This window comes from Giraffa tippelskirchi, chromosome 1, assembly GCF_054371585.1.
Source record: "Giraffa tippelskirchi isolate mGirTip1 chromosome 1, T2T-mGirTip1v1.2.pri, whole genome shotgun sequence".
NCBI lineage: Eukaryota > Metazoa > Chordata > Mammalia > Artiodactyla > Giraffidae > Giraffa > Giraffa tippelskirchi.
In genome coordinates, this window is record NC_137275.1 from 113,053,936 (window position 1) to 113,079,906 (window position 25,971).

At 44.8% G+C, this 25,971-nt stretch overlaps 1 pseudogene; it reads right to left on the reverse strand.

The window, feature by feature from the left end:
• The window catches only part of LOC145515811 (putative ATP-dependent RNA helicase DDX60), a 39,859-nt pseudogene that overhangs the window by 8,282 nt on the left and 5,606 nt on the right, over window positions 1–25,971 (reverse strand).

Here is a 25,971-nt window from a genome sequence, read left to right on the forward strand (position 1 = left end):
TAGAACCTTTGTACAGTGCAGTTGGTGGTGTAAAACGGTTCAGTTGTGGAAAATATTTCAGCGATTCTACACAAGTTGAACATGGAGTTAATACATGACCCAGCAATTCTAAGTCTGGGGATACACACAAAAGAATTGGAAACCGGCACTGAAATAAATCCATGTACATGCATGCTCATGGCGGCACCATTCACAGCTGGCAGAAGTTGAAGCAATTGAAATGTTCATCCACCAGGTAAACAAACTGTATATATATAAACTCAGCTCTAAAGGAAATAAACCCTGAATATTCATTAGAAGAACTGATGCTGAATCTCCAATACTTTGGTCACCTGATGCGAAGAACTGATTCATTTGAAAAGACCCTGAAGCTGGGAAATATTGACGGCAGGACGAGAAGGGACAACAGAGGATGAGACGGTTAGATGGCATCACCAACTCGATGGACATGGGTTTGGGGAAACTCCGGGAGTTGGTGATGGACAGGGAAGACTGGCGTGCTGCAGTCCATGGGGTCGCAAAGAGTCGGATATGACTGAGCAACTGAGCAACAATAAAAACTGATAAAGTTACAACATGGTGAACTTCAAAAATTCCCAGTGAAAGAAGTCTGACACAAAAAGTCACATAACTGTAAGACCATTAATATTAACTACCCAGACTAGTTAAATCCACAAGACGGAGAGCAGACAGAGACAGAACAGTAGCTGCCAGAGGGTGAAGGAGGGGAGGAGAGAGAGCTTCTGCTTCACGGCTCCAGACTTCTCCCTTGGGTTACTGACAGTGCTTAACACCTCGATGGAGATGGTGGTTGTTCATTATGAATGCATCAAACATCCTCAAACTGTTCGCTTTAAAATGGTCAATTTTATATGTGACCTTCACCTCAATCATAACTTGAAAAAGCGTCTTTTAAACCATTTGAAATAAATTGCATCTTAGTGATTCTTCTTAAATCACGATATCTTAAAACTAATCTCATACGTCTTAATGAAACAGCCCTCATTACACAAACACACGTGCATGTCTGTAGAGCATATTAACACAGGAAAGCTTATACCAGTTATCCTCAGTCATTGCAGGCAGTGAGTCATGTTTGTAAAAGTTCAGTACATAACCGTTCAAACAGCAGGTTCTTCTAGTGTTGTCACATTTACTCAAGCGAAGGAGAGGAATATTTTTTGCATCCACGCCAATTGTTCCTAACATAGCCTGAGGACATGCAGAGATTTTAGATTGTTACCATCTTTTTTTTGAGACACGCCTTAATCTATTATCGGAGACGGAAATGGCAACCCACTCCAGTATTCTTGCCTGGAGAATCCCATGGACAGAGGAGCCTGGTGGGCTACAGTCCATGGGGTCGCAAAAAAGTCAAACACGACTGAGTGACTAACACTTTCACTTTAGTCTATTATAAAATTTGACTATCCTGGTTCTTTACATCTATTATCTAAACAATAATATGTTTTAATTAAGTATTGGCAAGTGTTCAAACAGCATATTAAGGTTTTCTTCACTTTAATATAAATGACCAAAATCAGTAAAAAAAAAAAAAAAAAATCAATATTCAAAATGTTGAGTCTTAGAAATCATAGAAATCAGGTCAGCCACTCAGTCACGTCCGACTCATTGCGACCCCATGGACTGCAGTCCGCCAGGCTCCCCTGTCTTTCACTAACTCCCAGAGCTTGCTTGAAATGTGAAGTTAGAGTCACTTTTATCACCTTGGTATACTACAAATATTTTTTTGAAATCCATTTTTCCTGAGAAAATATTCATGACTTTAAACTGATATTGTATCAACTACCTATAACAGGAGTGGCATTCCCCTATCCATATATACCTATTTTTTAAACTGCCTTTCAGAATATAACTATCTGACTTTGTCCTTAGTCTTTAGAGTATACTGCCCATCAAACATGCCTACACTGCTGGGGGGAAGTTGGTGCAGTCACTACAGAGCAGAGTATGAAGGCTTCTCAGAAAACTAAAAATAGAAATGTTGTATGACCCAGCAATCCCACTCTGGTCAAAAGTCTACTTCAATAAGCACATGAACCCTTAGGTTCACAGCAGCGCTGTTCACAACAGCCAAGACATGGAAGCTGTCCATGGACAAATAAATGGATACAGAAGATGTCGTACAAATGCAAGGGAATATTACTCAGTCAAAAAAAGAATGAAATAATGCCACTTGCAGCAACATGGATGAACTTAGAGATGATCACAGTAAGTGAAGTAAGTCAAACAGAAAGGCAAGTATATAATATTAGCTATGTGCAGAACAAAATTTGACACAAATGAACCCATCTACAAAACAGAAACAGCCTCACAGACATAGAGAGCAGACTTGTGGCTGCCAAGGTGTAAGAGGGTGAGTGAGGGAAGGACTGGGAGGTTGGGGTTAGCAGATGCAAACTGTTACCTACAGGAAGAATAAACAACCAGGTCCTACTGTTGAGGACAGGGAACTATGGTCAAACTCCTGGGATAAACCATAACGGAAAAGAACATAAAACGCATGTGTAACTGAGTCATTGTGCTGGACAGCACAGTTGACTGGCTTACAGTACAACACTTTAAACCAACTAGACTCCAATAAAGTAAGTTTAAGAAGCTCTCTGTGACAGAGAGCGTCCTTCTGGTTCTTGTAGGTCCTGAGGGGCTCTCTTCTACATCTCTGAGATGATGCCAGGCGTGGGCACAGTGTCCAGAGCCAGGCCCACTGCTGCTTTAACCTTCACCATCTGACCCATGCTTACATGAAGGGGTGACTTAACACTGGCCTGGGGCCTTCCCAGAGCCGGGCTCAGGCAGGGAGTGGGGCGGGTGGGGGTACTCTGACTCCCAAAGGGCTACCAGGCCTAAGAAAAAAATCCTGATGACGAGAAGAGGCCGGGCCTGGATATAGATGTAGATATGCGTCTACTATATGTCTATGAATCACTGAATCAGACTCGATACACCTCAGAGAAACACAACATTGAAAATCAACTCAAATCCAATAGACAAAATTAAATTGTGAAAAAAAGAAACAAAAGGAGTGGGGCATGAAACAATGCTGCCTCCTTGTGGCCCTTTTTTGGAACAACTTGAAAACCGGTGCTGATGGGCTGTTCGTATTCAAAAGGCCTGTGGGGCTGTAAAGGACTCTTGCCCTCAAGAAATGTCCTGGGATAAATCATCCGAGAAGAATTCAAAACAGGGAAGACTTACAAGAAACCAATTTCAAGCAGAAAGTTGGAGTCACACTGTATAACGTAAAAAAGCGCATGGAACGATACTCCACATCACTAATCGGTAAATCTATGCAAATCAACATTATGATGAGCAATCCCCTCCCACTGGTCAGAAGGACCATCATCTGAAGGATCTGTGAAGAATAAATGCTGCTCAGAGCATCAGGAAAAAGGCATCCTCTGTCACTCTAGGTGGCGATGGAAATGGGTGCGGCCAGCACAGAAAATACATGGAGGTTCCTTAAAAGCTAAAGGAAACGAAAAGGAACTTTAGTTTTTAAGTTTTAAAGTTTAAGGAACTTTTAGTTCCTTAAAAACTACAGGGGTACCACATGATCCAGCAATTGCATTCCTATGCCAAGACCTGGAAAGCATAATTCCAAATGGCTTGCGCACCCCTATTTTCTCAGCACCACTATTTACCACAATCAAGACACAGAATCCACCAAAACCTCCAACCAGAGAAAAATGAATATTGCTACATCTATAAATGGAATACTATTCATCCATAAAGCAGAACAAAACAGTGTCGCTGGAAACAGCACAAAGAGATAACATTACTAAGTGAAGTAAATCAGAGATAGAAAGAATAATACCATACAGCATACTTAAGAGGGGGAATCTATCAGTTCAGTTCAGTCACTCAGTCGTGTCCAACTCTTTACGACCCCATGGACCACAGCACGCCAGGCCTCCCTGTCCATCACCAACTCCCAGAGTCAACCCAAACCCACATCCATTGAGTCGGTGATGCCATCCAACCATCTCATCCTCTGTCATCCCCTTCTCCTCCTGCCCTCAATCCTTCCCAGCATCAGGGTCTTTTCAAATGAGTCAGTTCTTCACATCAGGTGGCCAAAGTATTGGAGTTTCAGCTTCAAAATCAGTCCCTCCAATGAACACCCAGGACTGATCTCCTTTAGGATGGACTGGTTGGATATCCTTGCAGTCCAAGGAACTCTCAAGAGTCTTCTCCAACACGACAGTTCAAAAGCATCAATTCTTCGGCACTCAGCTTTCTTCACAGTCCAACTCTCACATCCACACATGACTACTGGAAAAACCATAGCCTTGACTAGACAGACCTTTGTTGACAAAGTATTGTCTCTGCTTTTTAATATGCTGTCTAGGTTGGTCATAACTTTCCTTCCAAGGAGTAAGCAGCTTTTAATTTTATGGCTGCAATCACCATCTGCAGTGATTTTGGAGCCCCCAAAACTAAAGTCAGCCACTGTTTTCACTGTTTCTCCATCTATTTCCCACAAAGTGATGGGACCGATGCCATGATCTTAGTTTTCTGAATGGTGAGCTTTAAGCCAACTTTTTCACTCTCCTCTTTCACTTTCATCAAGAGGCTCTTTAGTTCTTCTTCACTTTCTGCCATAAGGGTGGTGTTGTCTGCATATCTGAGGTTACTGATTTTTCTCCCAGCAATCTTAATTCCAGCTTGTGCTTCTTCCAGCCCAGCGTTTCTCATGATGTACTCTGTGTATAAGTTAAATAAGCAGGGTGACAATATACAGCCTTGACATCCTCCTTTTCCTATTTGGAACCAGTCTGTTGTTCCATGTCCAGTTCTAACTGTTGCTTCCTAACCTGTATACAGGTTTCTCAAGAAGCAGGTGAGGTGATCTGGTATGCCCATCTCTTTAAGAATTTTCCACAGTTTGTTGTGATCCACATAGTCAAAGGCTTTGGCATAGCCAATAAAGCAGAAAGAGATGTTTTTCTGGAACTCTCTTGCTTTTTTTGATGATCCAGCAGATGTTGGCAATTTGACCTCTGGTTCCTCTGCCTTTTCTAAAACCAGCTTGAACATCTGGAAGTTCACGGTTCATGTATTGCTGAAGCCTGCCTTGGAGAATTTTGAGCATTACTTTACTAGCGTGTGAGATGAGTGCAATTGTGTGGTAGTTTGAGCATTCTTTGGCATTGCCTTTCTTTGGGATTGGAATGAAAAGTGACCTTTTCCTGTCCTGTGGCCACTGTTGAGTTTTCCCAATTTGCTGGCATATTTTTTTGGGCTCCAGAATCACTGCTGATGGTGACTGCAGCCATGAAATTAAAAGACGCTTACTCCTTGGAAGGAAGGTTATGGCCAACCTAGATAGCATATTTAAAAGCAGAGACATTACTTTGCCAACAAAAGTCCGTCTAGTCAAGGCTATGGTTTTTCCAGTGGTCACGTATGGATGTGAGAGTTGGATGGTAAAGAAAGCTCAGCGCCACAGAATTGATGCTTTTGAGCTGTGGTGTTGGAGAAGACTCTTGAGAGTCCCTTGGACTGCAAGGAGATCCAATCAATCCATCCTAAAAGAGATCAATCCTGGGTGTTTATTGGAAGGTCTGATGTTGAAGCTGAAACTCCAATACTTTGGCCACCTCATGCGAAGGGTTGACTCATTGGAAAAGACCTAATGCTGGGTAGGATTGGGAGCAGGAGGAGAAGGGGACGACAGAGGATGAGATGGTTGGATGGCATCACCGACTCGATGAACATGGGTTTGGGTAGACTCTGGGAGTTGGTGATGGACAGAGAGGCCTGGCGTGCTGCAATTCATGGGGTCGCAAAGAGTCGGACACAACTGAGCGACTGAACTGAACTGAACTGAGTGTAGCACTTTCACAGCAGCATCTTCCAGGATTTGAAATAGTTCAACTGGAATTCCATCACCTCCACTAGCTTTGTTCGTAATGATGTTTTCTAAGGCCCACTTGACTTCACATTCCAGGATGTCTGGCTCTAGGTGAGTGATCACACCATCATGATTATCTGGGTCATGAAGATCTCTTTTGTACAATTCTTCTGTGTATTCTTGCCACCTTTTCTTAATATCTTCTGCTTCTGTTAGGTCCGTACCATTTCTGTCCTTTATCGAGCTCATCTTTGCATGAAATGTTCCCTTGGTATCTCTAATTTTCTTGAAGAGATCTCTAGTCTTTCCCATTCTACTGTTTTCCTCTATTTCTTTGCATTGATCACTGAGGAAGGCTTTCTTATCTCTCCTTGCTATTCTTTGGAACTCTGCATTTAAGTGGGTATATCTTTCCTTTTCTCCTTTGCTTTTTGGTTCCCTTTTTTCACAGCTATTTGGCATACCATATTTAGATATGTCAATGTCTTTTGGTGACATGTGTTGACTATAATACAGAAAAAACTTCAGCATTTGAACAACTGTGTATATATTCATTATTTCAAGTGTATTGGATCCACATACTGAAATATTCGGTGGAGGCAAGTGAAAGCGGAGTATAGAGTTTGGATTGTGAAAAATAGTATCACAGTAAGAGATAAGGGAAGGGCAGGCACCGCAGGGTTAACAGTTAACAAGCAAGAACTCATCTGTAAAGCTTACCCTGTCCTTTCAGACAAGCTCTGCAAGGCCTGCGGGCTCGGGTACAGCCAGCAGGGTGTGCTCAGGGAGCTCTGCTCTGGAAAGGTAGGCGCTGAGGGATCACACCCAGCCCTGTCCAGAGGTAGCAGTAGTAGGAAGAGTGTGGAGTGACCACCCCGAGAACTGTTCCATCAGGGCTGACCTCAGCATTGATGGCCTTCTGGTCCGTGTACATGCAGCCCTGAGGGATATCCAAGTTCTTCTCAAGAACCTTGAGTAGGTTATCATGCTCAGCTTCATGGAGTAGGCTTGGATCCATTCTTCTGGGATTTTTCTGGCTTCATTCATCTCTATTTTAATAAAGACAAATCTTAAGTAATGAATGGTCAGATCTGGCCATCACAGGAAGCCCAAGATTTCCCGGATCCCCCGAATTGCCGAAACGTTTAATCCTACGAACACCTGGACTGCCATGGACCAGTCTTCTCCCTCATCAGCCTCTGGAACTTGTGTCCATCGTCAGAAAAGTCCTCTGTCGTCTCTAGGTGTCCCCTCCTTCCTCCTGGTCTAGCAGGCTTCATGCCAGCCCAATTCTCCCAGTATGACTCCCTTCTTGTCTGCCCAGTTCTCCCAGTATGGCACCCCCTTCAGTTCTCCCAGTATGGTCCCCCAGTTCTTGTAAGCCCAGTTCTCCCAGTATGTCCCCCAGTTCTTGTCAGCCCACTTCTCCCAGTATGGCCCCCCTTCTTGTCAGCCCAGTTCTCCCAGTATGTCCCCCAGTTCTTGCCAGCCCAGTTCTGCCAGTATGGGCCCCGCCCCTGCTACACTGATGACTGCTTCCTCTTTCGAAGCCCTTTGACAACAGGCTTGCAGAAGGTAGGTGCCCCCAGGCTCCACAGGCAGAGTGCAGGCCCCCTCCTCCCCTACTGCAGATGCTACAGAGGTTCTGAACTTGGATTTCAAGGGCTGCTGGTGACAATACTTGTCCTCCACTGACAAAAGCCTTGAGCAGCGCCTGGAAGGTACAACGGCTCCTGGGGGGGGTGGGGGGGTGGGGGGGTGGGCCCCAGCCGGTACCTGACTGATAGGTGCACAAATCAGCCACCTCGACCAAGGCCGGCATGATTCTGCAGCACCCCCAGCCCTCCATGCTGGCGAGGGTCGGCAGCATTCCAGCAACAGGCACACCCTCATGCGTCCTCCTCAGTCCCCCTCTGCTGCCCCTCCCTTTCCTGCGGGCCCCTCACAAGCACCCCCTCTCTGCCCCTCACTTTCCTGCAGGCTCCTCACAAGCACACCCCTCAACGGATCACTTGCATGAGGTCCAGGTCCCCGTGGGGACCAGACCTAAGACTCGACCCCCAACACACTGGCTTGGACTCTGTTGTCAGACCACGTCATCCATCACTCCTCATGGGAACCACCGTTCACAGACACGCACATCTCTGGCCCTTCTTTGGTTTGTCTTTTGTGAAGGAGAGAAGCTGCTGCCCACTGCCAAACCCTCGGCCGCTGCAATCAGCCCCCCATCGGTGAGCCCTGAGGGACGAGGATGGGAAAGCACAGGGCACTGGCCCCAGAGAGCTGAGTGCACATCACAGGAGTGAATTCGTGGAGCCCAGACTCTTGCATCTTCATACCCAGAAAAGTCCTACATTCATTAACTAGAGAGGTCCGGTTTTCTCTAATGAACAGTAATCTTGTGATGTTTACTGGTCTTTGTTGCAAAAACTCCTATGTATCCTGGCCTCTGCCTTCCCTCTTCAGGCAGCCCCTCAGAGCTATCTGAGATGCTGTGTCGTGGGTCTAAGTCCTCAGAATGTCTACAAAATGAATAAATTCTCAGCTTGTAGGCTGTGCTTTATCTTTTAGTCGACACTCTTGACTGTGCACATGGCTCCTACTATGAGAATATGTGCTCACGAGTGCCCGATTTAACTATTTTCATGGGTGAGCAATCCTGACCAAGCAGTAGAGAAACCGCCAACTCCCTTCCACTGGTACACCCCTCACCCCCGTGGCAGTGCCAGGACAAGCAGCAAAGCACAGGCAGAGGATTAACGGAGGCCCCGTGGTGTCTCAGATAGCTCTGAGGGGCTGCTCCAAAGAGGAAAGGGAGGAGTCAAGATTCTTACGAGTTTTCACAACAAAGACCAGGTAGTCAGAACATCAAAAGACCACTGTTAAAGAAAGTCAGACATCTCAAGTTAGGGAATTTAGCACCCTGTTATGTACAGGAAGATGCAAGGGTCTGGGCTCCCTGAAGTCACTCCTCTGATGTGCACTCAGCTAACATCTGGGCCAGTGTCCTGTGCTCCCATCCTGAGTGCCCTCAAGTGCAGGGTCAGGGGATTGGGCTGGCTGCAGTGGCTGAGAGCTGCAACGCCCTCTGTGTACCAATGGCAAGCAGCATTCCTAGTTCACAAAAACATTCTCCTTAGTTTTATAGTTGGAATTGTTGGTCACTAATCCAGCTTGAAACCATGACTCCTAGAGCCCTGAAGAAAAACTGTTGGAAGACTAGAGACTGAAATGGCCGACACCTGCTGTCTCGACCACGGAACCAAGCACCAGGAGAAGGAAGACACACAGAGGGTCAGCAGGAGATTCTAACTTGCTCTAGAACGTGGGAAATCTGAGTCAGCGAAGCTCTAAGAGCTGTTTCCACTTTCAAGGAAGTAACTACTATTCACTGCAAAATAGTTATGAATGGCTGTGACCCGCCCAGCAGTGCGTTGGGACTGTGCACGCAGCTCTTTGCAGCAAGCCCTCCTCAGCAGGAAGTGCTGTCCTTGTCTCTTAGCAGAGCTATATTGTCTCTGACTTTTAACTGGGCGCCCCAGGCTCTGCTCATCTCTGCCCAAGCACAGCTTTCAAGTCTGGACACACGATATGTTGCCTGACTGGTTGGTTCTCTACAGAGATCAGAGAAGAAGAAATGAGAATCAGTAATTAATAGGTGACCAGACCTCTTCCCGAGCTTCCCCTTCAGCAATTATGCAAACTGTGTGACCAAACCATGTGAACAAGAGAACATCCAGAGGAAGATTCTGAGGCATCCTTAAGCCTGGAGGGGATGGCGATGGACCCCCCCATCTCAGTGTGTCAGTGAGATGACTCCCCTCCTTCCCTGTAAAACTTTCACGGCCGAGCAGGATCTCAGAGGTGTTTCCAGCAGATGCGCAGCCCGCCCTCTTCCCAGATGGCCAGCATTCTGATTAAAAGCACCTTTCCTTTCTACCAACATTTGTGAGAATGTAATTGATTTTGTAAGCGGTGAGCAGCAGGACCCCACATAAAATAACAGCCGGAGATAAAAAGAGGAAAATGCACAGTCCCTGCTGTGAAGGAGTAACAATTTAGGAGAAAGAGAGCAGTGCCTCACAACTGACCCACCAAGTACTGCAGTGCGGCATGAGCCCGGGAGAAAGGGACAAGTCCAAGCAGGGCTTGGGGGGGAGGGGGGCGGGCATGCCTCAGGGGGGGATGTGAGCTGCTGAGCAGAAGCTCTGGGGGCACCGGGAAGGGGGGCCCAAGGTTACGGGACGGTACAGGGGGACGCGGCCCCAGGAGAGGCGTGTGTGCAGTCCTGTCGGATGAGAGTAGTAGCAAGGGCACCTGAAGAAGGGCAAAACCGCACACGTGCTGGCCCACGGACAACAGCCCAGAAAGAAGAGCGAGTGAGGGTGAGGGTATCAGCCTGAATGTCAGCTGCAATATATGGGGGAGCCTCAAGCTCAGGTTCCAAGAAGAAGAACTTTGTGACCATCCAAGGAAGATGTGGACACTTCGAGACCAGGACGTCACTGAGGACCTGAGGATGGGGGCTCGGGGGGATGCATTTAAGACCCGGAGGAGTCAGAATTAGACCCCAAGAACTAGTGCCCCAGAATGAGGGCCCCGAGGCAGAGGGGCCCACTGCACACAGTTCTCCAAGCACAGAACTGGCCAGCAAACAAGTCCAAGCAACAACTAACTCGTCTGTGCAGCCCGGGGCCGCCCTGCTGGGACGGGCGACTATCTCAGCTTTCCCAGCACAATGTGCTGAGTTGCATACTCACAGTGTCTTGTATTTCTCCATGGATTTTTTTTTCACTTTGCACAGTTTGTTCGCCATTTTGTGGGCCTTTTTATCTGCCCTGGGGGGCCTTCTGCGCTCCTGCTTTTGCTCTAGAAACTTTTTCACACTTTCAGCCCTTCTCGCCACAGCCCCTAAATCAAACTTGGAAACAGAGGAAAAGAAGGCATGCCTTGAAAGTGATGTGATAAAGACAACTCAACCATCCAGGCAGCCACTGCTGCCACTGACATACAGCTGTCGAGATTTAACACCCATTGCTACGAGCTTCCTTCTGAACGGGCACACGGGGTGCTCTGGGTCAGAGACCCATCATTAACCACCTTTGGGGAGATCAGAAGTCCCCCTCCTGGGGCAGCAGCAAGCAGAGCCCCCTGGAGAATGTTCCTGGAGGAGGGGCCAGGCACCCCACAGGCAAGGGGCTGGCCCCCGTACATTTTCTCTGTCTACAGAAGAGAGGTGCTTCCCTGTATACTCTTAAGACAGGGGGAAAAAATTAACCAAAAAATGTTTCTACTGTTTTAAAATGTATTTTTATTGTTATTATAGTTGTTCTTGTATTTAATTCCACTGGCCTTTACATCTGTCTTGTAACAGAATCAAAGACCCTTGTGTGCGTGCTAAGTCACTTTAGTCATGTCCAACTCTGTGCAACCCTGCGGACTGTATCCTGCCAGGCTCCTCTGTCCATGGGATTCTCCAGGCAAGAATACTAGAGTGGGTTGTCATGCCCTCCTCCAGGGGATCTTCCCCACTCAGGGATGGAACCCGTGTCTCTTATGTCTCCTGCATTGGCGGGTGGGTTCTTTACCACTAGTGCCTCCTGGGAAGCCCCCAAAGACCCTTAGTATTAGCTAAATATATCTACGTCCTGACTTTATTTTTTACTGAAGTATAGTTGATTTATAATATCATGTTAGTTTCAGTTGTACAACATAGTAATTTAGTATTTTTGAAGATTCTGCTCCATTATGGGTTATTACAAGACCATGACTATAATTCCCTGTGCTGTAGAGTAGGTCCTTGTTGGCTATCTAATACATAGTATTAATAGTTTGCATCTGTTAATCCCAAGCTCCCAGTTTGCCCCTCCCCACCTTCCCTCTTCCCTTTGGTAACCATGAGCTTGTTTCCTATGTCTGTGTGACCATTTGTTTCCCATGTACACTCGTTTGTATGACTATTTAGATTTCACACATAAGTGAGATCATAGAGTATGTGTCTTTCTCTGTTTGACTTATTTCACCAGAGACTATTATGATTAGTGAGGTAAGTTAGAGTTCTTGATGGTCAAATCTCTGAAATGTAGTGCCTCCTTTGCTTTTTTCTGTGCTTTTTGTTTTCAGTTTTATTAAGACAAAATTGACATGTAACACTATACACATTTAAGGTAAAGAAAACACGATAATTTGATATAGGCATATATAGCAAAATGATGACCATAATAAGGTTAGTTAACAAAACCATTACCTCCCAAAGTTACCTTTTTTTCCTTTTGTGGTGATAACATTTAAAGTTGAACTGGAAAGGTGTAGTTTTTAAATATGTACTCTGATGACAAAAGGGAACCAAAACTCGTATTGAACACTACAACAGGCAAGTTTGTATAACTCTTATCCTTAAAGGAATGCATCTAATAAAAAACAAACAAACAAACAAACAAATTAAGTGACTCACAGAAAAAACAGCGCAGGTAACTTCTCCATTTCCCTGAGCTTTCCAATGAGAAGTGGAAACATGATTGTCATGTTTTCTGAACTAACAACCAAACAAACAATGGCAGACTGAAGGAGGAGGAAGACTCTCCAGGACCATTCTGGCCTGCAGCAGGGAAAATAAAATTATTTTACGTTTTGCATAATGAAGACATGAGTGCTTGCTTCTAGATAAAACATATTCATCACTATCTAATCTATATGCCTCTGATTCTTTAATAGAGTATGTAACAAAAATAATAAAGATGAAAGTATAAGATAAAACATTGCAAAAGAACTAAAGAAATACACTAGAGAACAAAAAGATAAAAAGTAATAACCATGCACGCAGGTGCAATTTAACATGCGACTTTTTAAGACAACACAAATCAGTCAGGAAGAGGATTATTTGGTAAACAATGCTACTTTCACTGTGGCGGCAGATGGGGTGAATCAGTTTCTCTCTTTATCATGTAAAAATCTCTTATAAATACATTTTGAAGGGTTTTCTCGGCAAAATAAGTGCATTAAAATAAAACTATGTTTCTCAGCAGGAGGAGAAAATCTAAGTTAAAAGATAATGAGCAAAGCTCATCTGAGAAGTCTAACATGTGTCACACCCCAAAAATCAGAAACTTCAATATATGACAACAAAGCAAACACCAAAATAAAAAAGATCATCAACTTACTTAAAATAAATATGCACAACTCATATGACCCCGGGTTAAGGTTTTAACACAAAAATAGTTTCTGCAAATTAAAACAAAAGTCATAAAATAAAAAAAAAAGCTTTCTGAAAAAGGGATAAAGAAGTCAAAAGCTCTTCTCAGCTATTATCACTGTAATTCCAGTCCCACACTGTCTGGGCCTCACGACCTGGTCCATGGAAAGGGCTCCCTCTGCCTGCATCCGTCAGAACTCAGAGCACACGTTGGGGGTGGGGACAGAGGACAAGTCAAGGACCAAGGTCCTTTCTCTCTGGTCTGTCTCAGAACCACTGGACTTCACGCTCAACTGAAAATCCTAAAATGGAGGTTGAAGATTAAAAAGTCCAGACAATAGTCATGACTGCACAAGAACACAGAGATGTTTCATTCAAAACACGTGTGCAAATTACCTCGTTGGCACAGCCATTCTTCACCTAGCTTGTCGATTCTGCCTTTAAGCTCTCTTCATACTTTCTAGCATCCATCTTCCTAATGATTATTTTATTCTTAAAATGAATGAATTCCTCTGGACACAACTCCTTGGAAAGGCGTGCCACTAAATTCAGTAAAATCATGCAAGAAAATCCAAGTGCTTCTCAACGATATGTCTCAGATATGAACAGAGTTACAAGTGTCTTGCAAACGGGGCGAACCGTCTCCCCATCGTTCCTAGTGCATAAACCTAATAGGATGGTGAACCCTTACAGAAGAGTGCAGCAAAACCAACCAGGAGGTGAACACAGATGGGCAGAGAGAAGGAAGGGGCATGAGAGGAGAGGAAGGCAAGAATAGAACCCGGGACCCGGCACACACTGGGGGAGATGGAAGGGTGGTCCTGTCCCAGAAAGCAGAAGAGGAAGCAAGGTCAGGAGTTGAGGGGCTTTCTGCCCAGTTACAGGAAAACACAAACTGTGAGGCGGAAGGCTGTCAGGGGAGGAGCAATCTTATTTTGTAAAGAATCCACTGGTGATTTTCAAAGATCAGACGATTAGGAAGGGTGATAGCTCATCTCTGTGAATGGCAGTTACCATCCACTATAATCAGTTCAAAAACAATTGCAGAATTACTGTTTACCTGAGCCCTGAGACAACTTTTCCAGAATTCAAACGTGGTATCATAAAGCTAGACCATTTCTCAAGGTGAAAGGGTAAGATCAGAAGGGAATCCAAACGTTTCAACCTCCATTTAAAATAAAATTGAAAAATTTAATATTCTTTCTATTTCATCTGAAGTTCTATCCTTTGCTTCAGAGTCACTATCATGAACCCAGACACTGCAACTATCCCTGATCTAAAATGCTTGATGCAAACACAGTACTAACCAAAAGTGTCCCTGATTTACTAAGAGAGGGAAAAAACCCAAAAGGCCACCACAAAGTTCTTATATTTCCTTAGACCTTGCAGCTGGGCCAATTCTCTATAAGGGTAGAGGTGAGGGGGTGTCTAAAAGATCTGCAAACTGAGTTCAGATAAGAACACACAGCTTCCACCCTGGCACCAGAAGTGAAACTGATTTCATTATGAATATGGTTCCTGGCTTTTGAGCACCAGCCTGAAAGGGGCAAGTCTGACTTTCTCAAGTCCTAAGATCACTTGAAGGTCACCTTCACAACACTCAAGGAAACTTCTCCTCAGGTCACTGACTCGGTTCTGCTTTAAGCCCTCTGGATATCCATGGCATTCATTTTTCCTCAGATATTTTAAAATATAAATTTAAAATTCCCGTTCTCCAAAAGCTTGTATTGCAGTAAATTCTGTTGGATTCAGCCACTATTGCTATGAATCCACTGCCTGTGAAACTATGATCTCTGAAATGCTAGCAGATTTCCTTCAAAAGAAGAGGTTGGAGTACGGGGAGTTGGTTTATGAATAGGCTTCATTAAGGTTTCTCATTGGAAAGGTTATGTCTTCAAGAAGGGGCTATGTACACAGATTTCTCCAAAGTTATTTGACAATAGGGAATGTGTTTTAATAAACAGCTACTAAGTTATGAAACTCAGGTTTGGAAATTCAGGGCTAAGAAAAAGCCACTTCAAATAATACAGTTGAAAAAAATTGTTAGGCTGGAAAGTACAGTCAAGTTTGAATCAGAAAATCTAATTCTAATTCCACCTCTAAATGATGGTTCCTCATCTACAACGCAGGATCCAAGTACCTCTATTGCCACCTTACAGACTGCAGTAAAAGCAAATAAGACAAACACCTCAGCACAAGGTTTTGGACTTTTTAAACTAGGAGATAAGTAAGACCTGAAGAGCTAATGCCCAGTACAGTGATTACAGACAACAAAGCTGTATTATGACACCAAACAAGCTGAGGATGGATATGTGCTCAGTCACTCAGTCATATCTGACTCTTTGCATCCCCGTGGACTGTGGCCCACTAGGCTTCTCTGTCCATGAGATTTCCCAGGCAAGAATGTTGGAGTGGGTTGCCACTTCCTCCTCCAGGGGATCTTCCTGACTCAGGATCAAACCTGCATTGGCAGGAAGGTCCTTTACCACTGAGCCACCTGGGGAGCCCTAAACATGCTGGGACTAGATCTTAATTGTCCCACCACAAAAAAAAAAAAAAAGGATGAGGATTCAGACTTGACACAAGTGGCCATCATATTGCAAAATAAATGTACCAAATCAACACTCTGCATAAACTTACACAAGGTTTTATGCCAAACATACTTCAATTAAAATAATCAATCAGGCTTTGACTGAGGTGGTAAAAATCAACAGAATGTAGGTGAGAGCCTGGACCACAATTCAGCATCTCAACCTGAGCAGTGAACTAGCTGAACAGAAAAAATTGCTTTTTGCCAAATACTATTTGAATACGTTACTTTGAAATGTGAGCATTTGTTCTCTTATTATTACTATGTAAAAGCGGCAACTTGCAGTCCATGGGGTCTCAAAGAGTTGGACATGACTAGGCGACTGAACAACAATATCTTGCCTAAATAAAATAAATCCAAGAACTATCATAATTTTTAAGATAGAATTGTTCTGGTTTGGTCACTAGAATGCATTTGGTTTCTTAGGGCTCTTGCTGCTGCCTGCTGCCAAGTCGCTTCTGTCGTGTCCGACTCTGTGCGACCCCATAGACGGCAGCCCACCAGGCTCCGCCGTCCCTAGGATTCTCCAGGCAAGAACACTGGAGTGGGTTGCCATTTCCTTCTCCAGTGCATGAAAGGGAAAAGTGAAAGTGAAGTCGCTCAGTCGTGTCCGACTCTTAGCGACCCCATGGACCGTAGCCTACCAGGCTTCCCAGTCCATGGGATTTTCCAAGCTAGAGTACTGGAGTGGGGTGCCATTGCCTTCTCCGTCTTAGGGCTCTTAGCCTCTTACAAAAGCCTGCATGCCCTTATTCTCACGGTGGAGAGAAGTACTGCCTTTGCCATCAGAACTAAGTTAGACAACACGTGGCACAGGCCTAGGAAAACACCCAGCATGTGCCCAAGGCCTCAACTGTCCACATGACCGACCAACTTACAGGTCTTCATTTTTTAATCAGTTTAACAATCTCTGTGGCCAAAAGCTGGGCCACATCATTCCATTCCGCTGGCGTTCACTGTATGACAACTAATGAGCCAGCCCAGGGAGACAAGGAAGAGAGATAAAAGGTCACAGGCTCACACCCTCCTTCATTTATGAACATGCAGCATCACACCATGATGGTGTTTTGGCAAATCGCACTGTCCGCAACCCCACAGATGACAGGAAGCACAGTTCCACAGGCAGCAGAAAGATGCGCAGCCCCTCCCACACTTGCTGGGGCTGACACCCCCGTCCCGACAGCTGTCCCTGAGTGGCCAGATAGCTGGGGACAAAGTTGGACTCCACCCCGTGCCAGAAATGAACCTCACATGGAGGCAGGCCCTAAACCTACTCAGCCCTTCCTTCTGGAGCCCCCGTGTGACAGCAGAGCCACAGCGCAGACACCTATGGGGACAGCTCTTCTGTTCATGTTGCCTCACCACCCAACCTCCTCACGTCCACCTGAGGTCTACTACACAAGATCAGGGATCACCTCCTTGCTCAGGGAGGCTGCCATGCCTTTTACCACTGATGCTTTAGGAAACACTCCATATGAACACACACTAAACACACAACTGTCAACATACACTTTTAATGCCGTCCAAGCTGGGTTCCTATTGAAAAAGGAGACTCATGCAGCAGCATGACCTTTGCAGGAGTCACATGGGGTTAGAGTAGCTGGAGCCGCTTCCCAGCCATCCATTAACAGCCACTGAGATAGTAGCAGACAGGCACTTGGAGCAAGATGCCAACCTCACCAAGTTCTCCCAACCCCTGTGCTCACTGCCACCTAAAGACAGCCTGCCCTGAACCATCTACACAGAACAGAGGACTGTGTAAATGCTGCACTGAAATGCCTAGTGACAAGGTGGAAAGAGAAGAGAAGAGGAGATGGACACAGAGAAAGGAGACTTGTTATCTATGTGTGGGTTATCATCACTACTCCAGTTTGGGGGTATGAGTTAGGTCACAGGAATTTCACCCACATTTCAGTTTTCTTTAGATGTAGATGGAGCCATTGCCACACAAAAAAGAAAGTCCCTTAATAAAATCCTATTGGAAAATTACTGCACTGAACTCATTCCATTGCTTTTAGAAGCTACTGCGTCACAGCCCAAAGGCCATAACGTGATTCTCACTCAGTCCCTCACTCACGCATCTGTCCACCAGTCTGTTCGGAACACAGAGATGAAACTGCAGGCTCTGGAGTCATCTATGTGAGACTGCACCCCAGCCCCACCCCTTCCTCAGCAGTACAGGTTCTCTCTGCCCTACCTCCCTCGCTTGTCAAACGGGAGTATCGGTAAGGCGTCCATCCTATTGTTGCAAAGGTTAAAGGAGACAAGATACGTAAAATCCTTAGAACCCAAAGTATGTGCTCCCTCTGGGTGTCTATATTCATGTAACAAACATTTCAATCCAGCTAGTTACAAACCACAAGGGCAGAAAATCTGTCTTCAAGGAATTATTCCAGTAAGAAGACAAGCTGTTAAGGAACTTCAGCAGCAAGCCAACCACGACTGTTGTCAGACAGGAAATACAGACCAGGTGCGTGGAGAGAAGACTCCCTCCAGCTAAGCAGGTCACAGAGGATTCTGAAGAGATTTCCCATGAGAAGAGCCATCAAAGATGAACAGGGTCTGGACAACTTGTACTGTGCCTCTGTGGTGAAACACTCCAGTTTACAGATAAACCATGAGGGCGTCCAGTAAAATCCATCAAGTAGATGAGCAGAAGCACATGGGGCTGGGTTCTGGAAGACCTCGGAAGCCTGACCAAGGAGCTGTGCCTTTGGCTGTTGGCAAAAGAAAGCCATCAGAGGCTCAGCAGGATCAGAATTATCCTCTTTTTTTACCTAAGTTAGGTTTCTGATATATATGTCATTCAGGCAGAACTTGGAACTACTCCATAGGACATCAACTATTGTAACTAAAGAAAACTGCATGTGACTTAAAAACTGTCAGATCAGAAGGCTTCATCTGACAACAGAGTTTAGAGTATATTTAACTTGTTCAGTCTTGGAAGCAGAACTGTTGCCTAATTATCACTTTGAGAGGCAACCAAAGCTTTAATGGGACATCCTGAGAATAGAATGGAAAAGGAAAACAAATGCAAGGAAAATTAAGAAATCTTCTCCCACTCAAACCCCAGAGCCCCAAATGAGGTCTCCTTAAGACTTCCACCTTACTGATTTATCACCAAAACATCACCCTGTGATTGCTATGTCAGTGAAAAGCATCTTTTCCTCGTCTAACCTAATTCACAGTGATCAAATTCTCACGTGTATGAGACACTGTCCACACAAAGTTGTAGCTGCACTAAGAGAAGAGACAGTGTCCAAAAAGGTGGATGGATGGACATGGGTGCTGAGAAGAAGGAAAATGGGCAAAGATAACATCCAAGAATAAAGAAAAATCAACCCCAAAAAACTTCAGGTTAAAGTGTTCAGTCATTTTTAAGCTTTGCAGAGGCATACACCATTAAGGAATAGATAAAAACTAGGAAGTTATTCTTGTTGCTTTTAAAACTCAGATTAAATATCTGTTAAAAGTACTGATTCTGTAATTCTGATGAGTACCACCCAGGCAGCTCTGCATTATGACATAAATAATAGCCTTTGCTCAGAACAAACATGGCAGAAGTATCACTCACATGGTCTGTTGTCAACGCAGCACACAGGTGAAAATGGTCAAAGGAAATGTCACGATTGCTCACTGAACATATGTACTTCTCTAAGTCATCGTATCTCTCTTCATACAGCGCTGGAAGTGAAGAGCAAGAATTTCCCAATGAATGGACACACAAGGATGGGATAACTTGAAAGGAAGACACAAAATTCCTATGAATGTGTCAAACCTACCAAGTCTCACTTTATATGACTGCTTCATCAGCAAGTAGTTCTTGTGGGAACTGGCACAGGAGCTGGCATTTCTTTTAGAAGCAATACTTCATTCAATCATACTGTCTGCTTGTTTCCAGTACCGTTTTACAGATTGTAGCCACCTTAAAAATTTTAATTACATATTACTTATGCAGAACATGGAACCACTTCCTGAAATATCAAGTACTTCAAAATACAGAAAATTTTATGTGCCTTAAAACTTGTACATAAATGAATAGACCCTGGAGCCAGATGACCTAAGGTTGAATCCCAGCCTCCTTACCATGGGCTGAGACTCTTGGTTGAATCATAAAATCTCTCTGTGCCTTGTTTTTCATATTTAAAAGGAAATAATCATAGCAGTCAGAAAATCTACCTAACAGCAGCAATTAAAATAATAAATCATAAGGGTTGTTGGCCATCTAAGACAAATCAACATATGCAAAGTACTTAGAAAGGCACTTGGCAAATCAGAGTCTTTGCTATAATTGTTGTTAGTGGGCAAAGATCCAGCACAATGGAAAAATGATATGGGGCTTTCAACTAATAAGGCTCCCCTATCTTTCCAAACATCTGTAAACTGGGACAACATAAGAAGTCTCAAGGTCCATGGCAGACTGTGTCATTATGTGTGTGTGTTAGTTGCTCAATCAACGTGTCTGACTCTTTGCGACCCCACAGACTGTAGTGCCGGTACCCAGCTCACGAGATCCCACCCATGACAGAGTCATGAGGAGAAGACCTGATGAGCAGAGTAACTCAGGCCTCAGGGATTCTCGGAAGGAAGGCTGTCTCAGCGCTCACCTTAAAGATGATATCTCTCTTTCTGATGCTTGCTATAATAAACCTCTTCTTATTTTCTGTGACTTAGGTAAAAGGCCTTTCCTGATCTCTTCCTAAATAGATCAATGTGGAACCCTGATCGATACGGCCCCCGAACGGTGGCACCCTGTTAGATTATCTAGGATATAGAGTATTTTAATCTAAACTTCCCTTGCTAGCATTTTAGTCTGTTTAACAAGAGTGCCTGTGCCTTTGGAGCTAATGTGCATGACTGCTCCTTAACAATAAAACAGCATTGAGAGCCTCCGCACAGAAAGCCCCAATGGGCACAGAACCCTTGGTAGGAAAGAAGGCTTATTAGGAAATATAAGAAATATTGCTTTATGAAACTGTTACTTAGTCTATATTTACTCACTATGTTTTTGCTCTTAACGTATTTAGCCTATATAATGAAAGCATAATAGTTAGAGATAAAAGTTTAGCTTTAATACAAATAATAAGACAATTGTTAATTTAGCTGGTGATTTTTGCTAAGAACTGACGTTTGCGCTACATTGTTTCAGCTTGCTGTACCATGACCTTATGGGACCACATTCTTTTCCCTTGGGCTCCGGGGGTGGGATGGATTACGGAAGACAGGTTTTGCCTTGAGGCTTTCTGTTGATGAATTCTTTCCTGCTGTGCCTGATGCAGGAGTGTTCTGGCTGGTCGACCCCTGTCAATGGAGAGTCGCGGGGTGTTCCCCCGGGCCAGAAGATGATGTAAACAAAATGAAACTTTTTGTAACTAACAGATGCAAACAGTTTCAATAATGGTCAAAACTGCCGACCCATTAAGCTGATTTGGTATGACTCTACACTTTACATTTGTTTCTATGTACCACTAAAAATATAAAAGCTGTCTTGAAAACAATAAAGTCGGGAGACACTTGGAGACGCCAAGATTCGCTGTGTCTTCTCATTTCGCATCGCCGACGTCGTCCTTCCTGAAGGAACCCCTGGACCCGCTGGAGCTGGACTCTGGCACTCTAGCCCACCAGGTTCCTCTCCATGGGATTCTCCAGGCAGGAATACTGGAGTGGGTAGCCTATCCTTTCTCCAGGGAATCTTCCTGACCCAGGGATGGAAACTGGGTCTCCTGCATTGCAGACAGATTCTTTACTGTCTGAGCCTCCAGGGGAGCGATGATACTATTTTAATTTTATTTCTTTGCAAAAGGACAAAGAAAAAGAAAAATAAATCAATCACTTCTGGTGAGCCTTTCTTGAGATACGGGGGAAATTTCCTACTCAACTGCAGATCCAGCTGGGGGAACCCTTGGTTTTTTTCCTTTACAGAGTGTGGCCTTGCTCAGCACCTGCCAGGAGGGGTGAGTGTATTCCCTGAATATTCAGAGATAAGAGATTCATCAGGTGGTTATGGAACTTTCCAGAACACATATAGAAATGATGACATTCAAACATTCAAAACAGATAAGTATTCTATCTAGACTAAAGCTCAGGCCTACTCAGTCAGATGCTCCGGGTTGCTGATGGTAGCAGAAAGAGTCAGGAAGGGGCAGCAGATAATGATGAGATGCTCCCAGATTTCTGCTCCAATTTCCCCACCAAGACAGTGGACCTATTAACGACAAAAATGCTCCACTAAAACTGAGCAGGAGGTCTGAAAGATGTCTTTCCAAAGGAAACAAACAGATGGCCAATAGTTACATGAAAAGATGCTCAAGTTTACCCATCATTGAGAAATGAAAATCAAAACCACATGAGATATCACTCACACCTGTCAGAACAGCCACCACCAAAAAGAACACACATAAAATGTGTTGGCTGGAGGCTTCCCTGATGGCTCAGTGGTAAAGATTCTACCTGCCAATCCAGGAGACACAGGTTCAATCCCTGATCCAGCAAGATCCCACAAGCCAAGGCACAACTAAGCCTGCACACCACAACAATTAAGCCTGTGCTCTAGAGACCGGGAGCTGCAACTACTGAGCCCATGTGCTACAAATGAAGCCCTCATGTCCCAGAGCCCATGCTCCACATCAAGAGAAGCCACTGCAATGAGAAGCCTGTGCACCACAACTAGAGAGAAGCCTCCACTCGCCGCAGCTAGAGACGAGTCCATGCAGCAGTGAAGACGCAGCACAGCCAAAAAATAAAAATATAAAATAAACAAAAATATTTTAAAAAGCAATCTGAATGTCCATTGCTCAGAGACTAAGTAAACACATTAAAAAAAATATTGTTGGCGAGGGTATGGAGAAACAGGAACTCTTGTACACTGTTAGAGGGAATGTGAGATGGTTACAGCCATTCAGAACAGTATCAGAGGCTCCTCAATAAACTAAAAATAGAACTGCCATATTCTGCAATTATATTCAGCAATTCCACTTCTGGGTGTCTATCCAAAGAAAACAAAAGGATATATGCATCCCCCATGTTTATTGCAGCACTATGTATAACAGCCAAGATAGGAAGCCACGTAAGTGTTCACTGAAGGATGGATGTACGGATAAAGAAACTGTAGTATGTATACATAGAATGGAATATTATTTAACTACAAAAAAGAATGAAATCTTCCCATCTGTGATCATGGAAGGACATCAAGGGCATTATCCTAAGTGAAATAAATCAATAAGTCAGACATAAAAATGATTTCACATGTGAAATCTTAAAACACACACACACAAACAAGCTCAAATATATAGAGAACACATATGTAGTTACAAGAAGTGGGTGTGGGAGAAATTGGTGAATGGCTTTTACTTGTTGTTTTAGTTTAGTTTAAATAAATTAAATAACTTTCCAGTTGATTTAAAAATAGCAGATGCAAATAAGACCTGGAAGCTTGCATCATCATCATACATCGTTTCATATTGGCCAACCATGCCAAGTTTACATAAACACTGACAAATCTAGCCAACACAAAATCCTGACACACACTTTCTTTTAATTCCCATAACCAATCCATCAATAATTCCTCTGTATCTTACTTCCCAAAATATCTTTCAAATCTAAGCATTTTCTCCACGTTCATGGCCCCCAGGTCATCTACAATATCCTCCTGGCTGACCTCCCAGCTCCCCTGGGCCCACCCCTGCACTCTTCACATCATAGCCAATAGACACGTCTCGAGGATGAACTCAATCAGGCCACGTCCCCAATTACATTTTCTCAATATCTTCCCACTACATGTGGAACAAAATACAGACTCCCGAACAGGGCGAACATTGTGTTGGGGGTTCCCACCCTCACCAGCCACTCTCCAGCCGCATTCCAGCCTCTCTCCCTTCGTGCACTCACTTCTCTCCAGACACACCGGACTTCGCTTTGTCACCTGAACACAAATTTCCTACCCCAGAGCTTCCACATACACTGTTCCCTCTGCTTAGAATGCTCTTACCCCCTTTTGGACTTGTAGAGTTCGGTTCAGAGTCACCCACTGGAAGACTCTTCCCACCAGCACTGCAGAGCTGTCCTCAGGCTGCACCTATCCCCCAGCTGGCCATCATCACAGTCAGACAGGCTGCCCCTTCTCATCACCATATGCAGGGAAGTGGGCTGCCACAGTCACACGTATGCTCAGCTGTCTGATCCCTTTTGCCCAGTGATTCTGTGGCTCACACCTGGGCATTCCCACACCCACAGTGCCTGGCATTGTGGAGACACTGCTTCTATGCTGAATGCATGAACGTCCTTTGACCCGATAAGCAAATGGAACTAGATTTAGGGAAGATTCTCAAAAGTGGTGTCAACTTATAAAATATAAGTTTTCCTCTAATTTTGCCCTCCAAATGTGAATTTCTGAGCCCCGAGAGTGCCCAGGAACAGCAATACCTGCTATCTGGTAGCCATGGAGCTGCCACCACTCCCTATGGTGAGCAAGGAAATAAGGATGTGAATAATCACATCACAGGACACGGTTTTAGTTAAAAACTAAACATGGTGAGAGTTATGTTTCATTTGGTGGGAATTTTTAGGGCATCAAGCCCGGGAGACAGCCTCTCAAGTGACCCTGAGAGAACTGCTCTGAGGAGACAGGGAGGGGAGGGGAGGGTGGGAAGTCAGGTAATGTAGAAGCTTGTAACAAGGGGCAGGTAGTCTGAAAATCAAAAGATTATTGCTAATCAGGGAACACGTGCTGTAGTCCATGGGGTTGCAAAGAGTCAGGCATGACTGAGGGACTGACCACACACAGTCAGATAACACAGCTGAATGGTGGCCTTACAATCTGTGCACATGGCACTCTTCCCTGACTCTGCCAGAAGAACCATCAGTCTCCAAAGACCTCCAGCTTTACCCTTACAAAAGCTGGGGAAGCTGAGGTCCCCCATGTCACTCCATTTCAGAGCTTGGAGACAAGAGTACAGTTCAAGGCCCTGGAGTACAAAGACAAAGCTGTTGGATGTTTTCCAAATGTGAATATTCAAGGCCTTCAAGATTCAGCGTATACAGATTGAGCAGAAATAAACACAAGAAGTCAGCTTCAAACAAATCAAAAATACAGCCTGCTTGGTGGCTCCTAGTTCACACAGGAAAAGTTAAGCGAAACACAGGCTTATCATCATTTCCCCTTTAAGCCGAAAGCCCCTTAGAGCGGAAGAATTCTTCTATAATGCTGTAAGCCTCTCTGAATAAATACTCTCACTCTGCTGTAAAAACGTTCTCAGCACCCTTCATTTGCCCTATAAATGTCTATTTTCCATCCTGCTCTCTCTGCCCTGGGAAACTGAGCCACTGAGGCTACTTCAAAAAGGTTCCGGGGTTCTCTGGGTCCATCGGATTTGGCTGAATGAGAGCCTGGGCAAGAGACCTGAGGGGAATGAGGATGAGGTCTTAGTGCCACCAGCTCCCTTCCTGGAGGGTTGCCCTGAGCCAGCTGTGCCCCCCTGCCTGCCTCCCCCCGCCCCCGCCACCCTCACTAAGGCAGCTGCCCTCCCCAAGCGGCCAGCACGCATAGAACCTCCCTGTGGGCCTCAAGGACCGCATCTTTGCCTTGTCCCCTTAGGCTAAGGGATGGGCTCCTTGCCTGGCATTACTGCACTAACCCCACAGTGCCCCCTCCCGACTATACACACACCTTTGGAAAATGCTCTTCTTGAATTGTTCTGAGTATGTCATTGGTTTCCTGCTGGGACCACAAGTGAAAAGATAACTTATGTAACTGACATCCTTGTTAGAGGCCCAATTCTTTGCTTTAGGGATCAAAGATTGTATTTTGGAATCTCTGCCCAGGAAAACCTATGTCCTGGTGGTTAGTTCGGCTCCCCTGAAACCGTGGTCACCACAGACAGCTCCTCTGCCATCCAGAGGCCCGCAGACACAGATACCCGGTCCTGAGCCAGATCAGGAAAACGGAGCCTAAAGACAGACTGCTGTGGTTCACGGAGAAGCCGGTGTCCCCTGCCACCCAACAGAAACTCCACACAGACGACGAAGCCCTGAAGCAGCAAACATCTTCAGTGTAGCGCTGATGCAACCAGGAAATCAGCCCAGAGAAACAACCTCAAGCCTACCTCATCAAATATGACGTATCTGATCCTTTTCACCCACACCTGGTGGTACAGAGCCAGCAGCAGAATTTCAAAGCAGGCAGGCACTGTGATGAGCACCCACAAACAAGAACACTTTGAGCGCTTGCCACATACAGATGTGCTTCTAAGAATATAAAAGAGAGAGTTAAAACTCCTGAATGGAGCTGCTAATAGCTAGAATACGATACTGCTT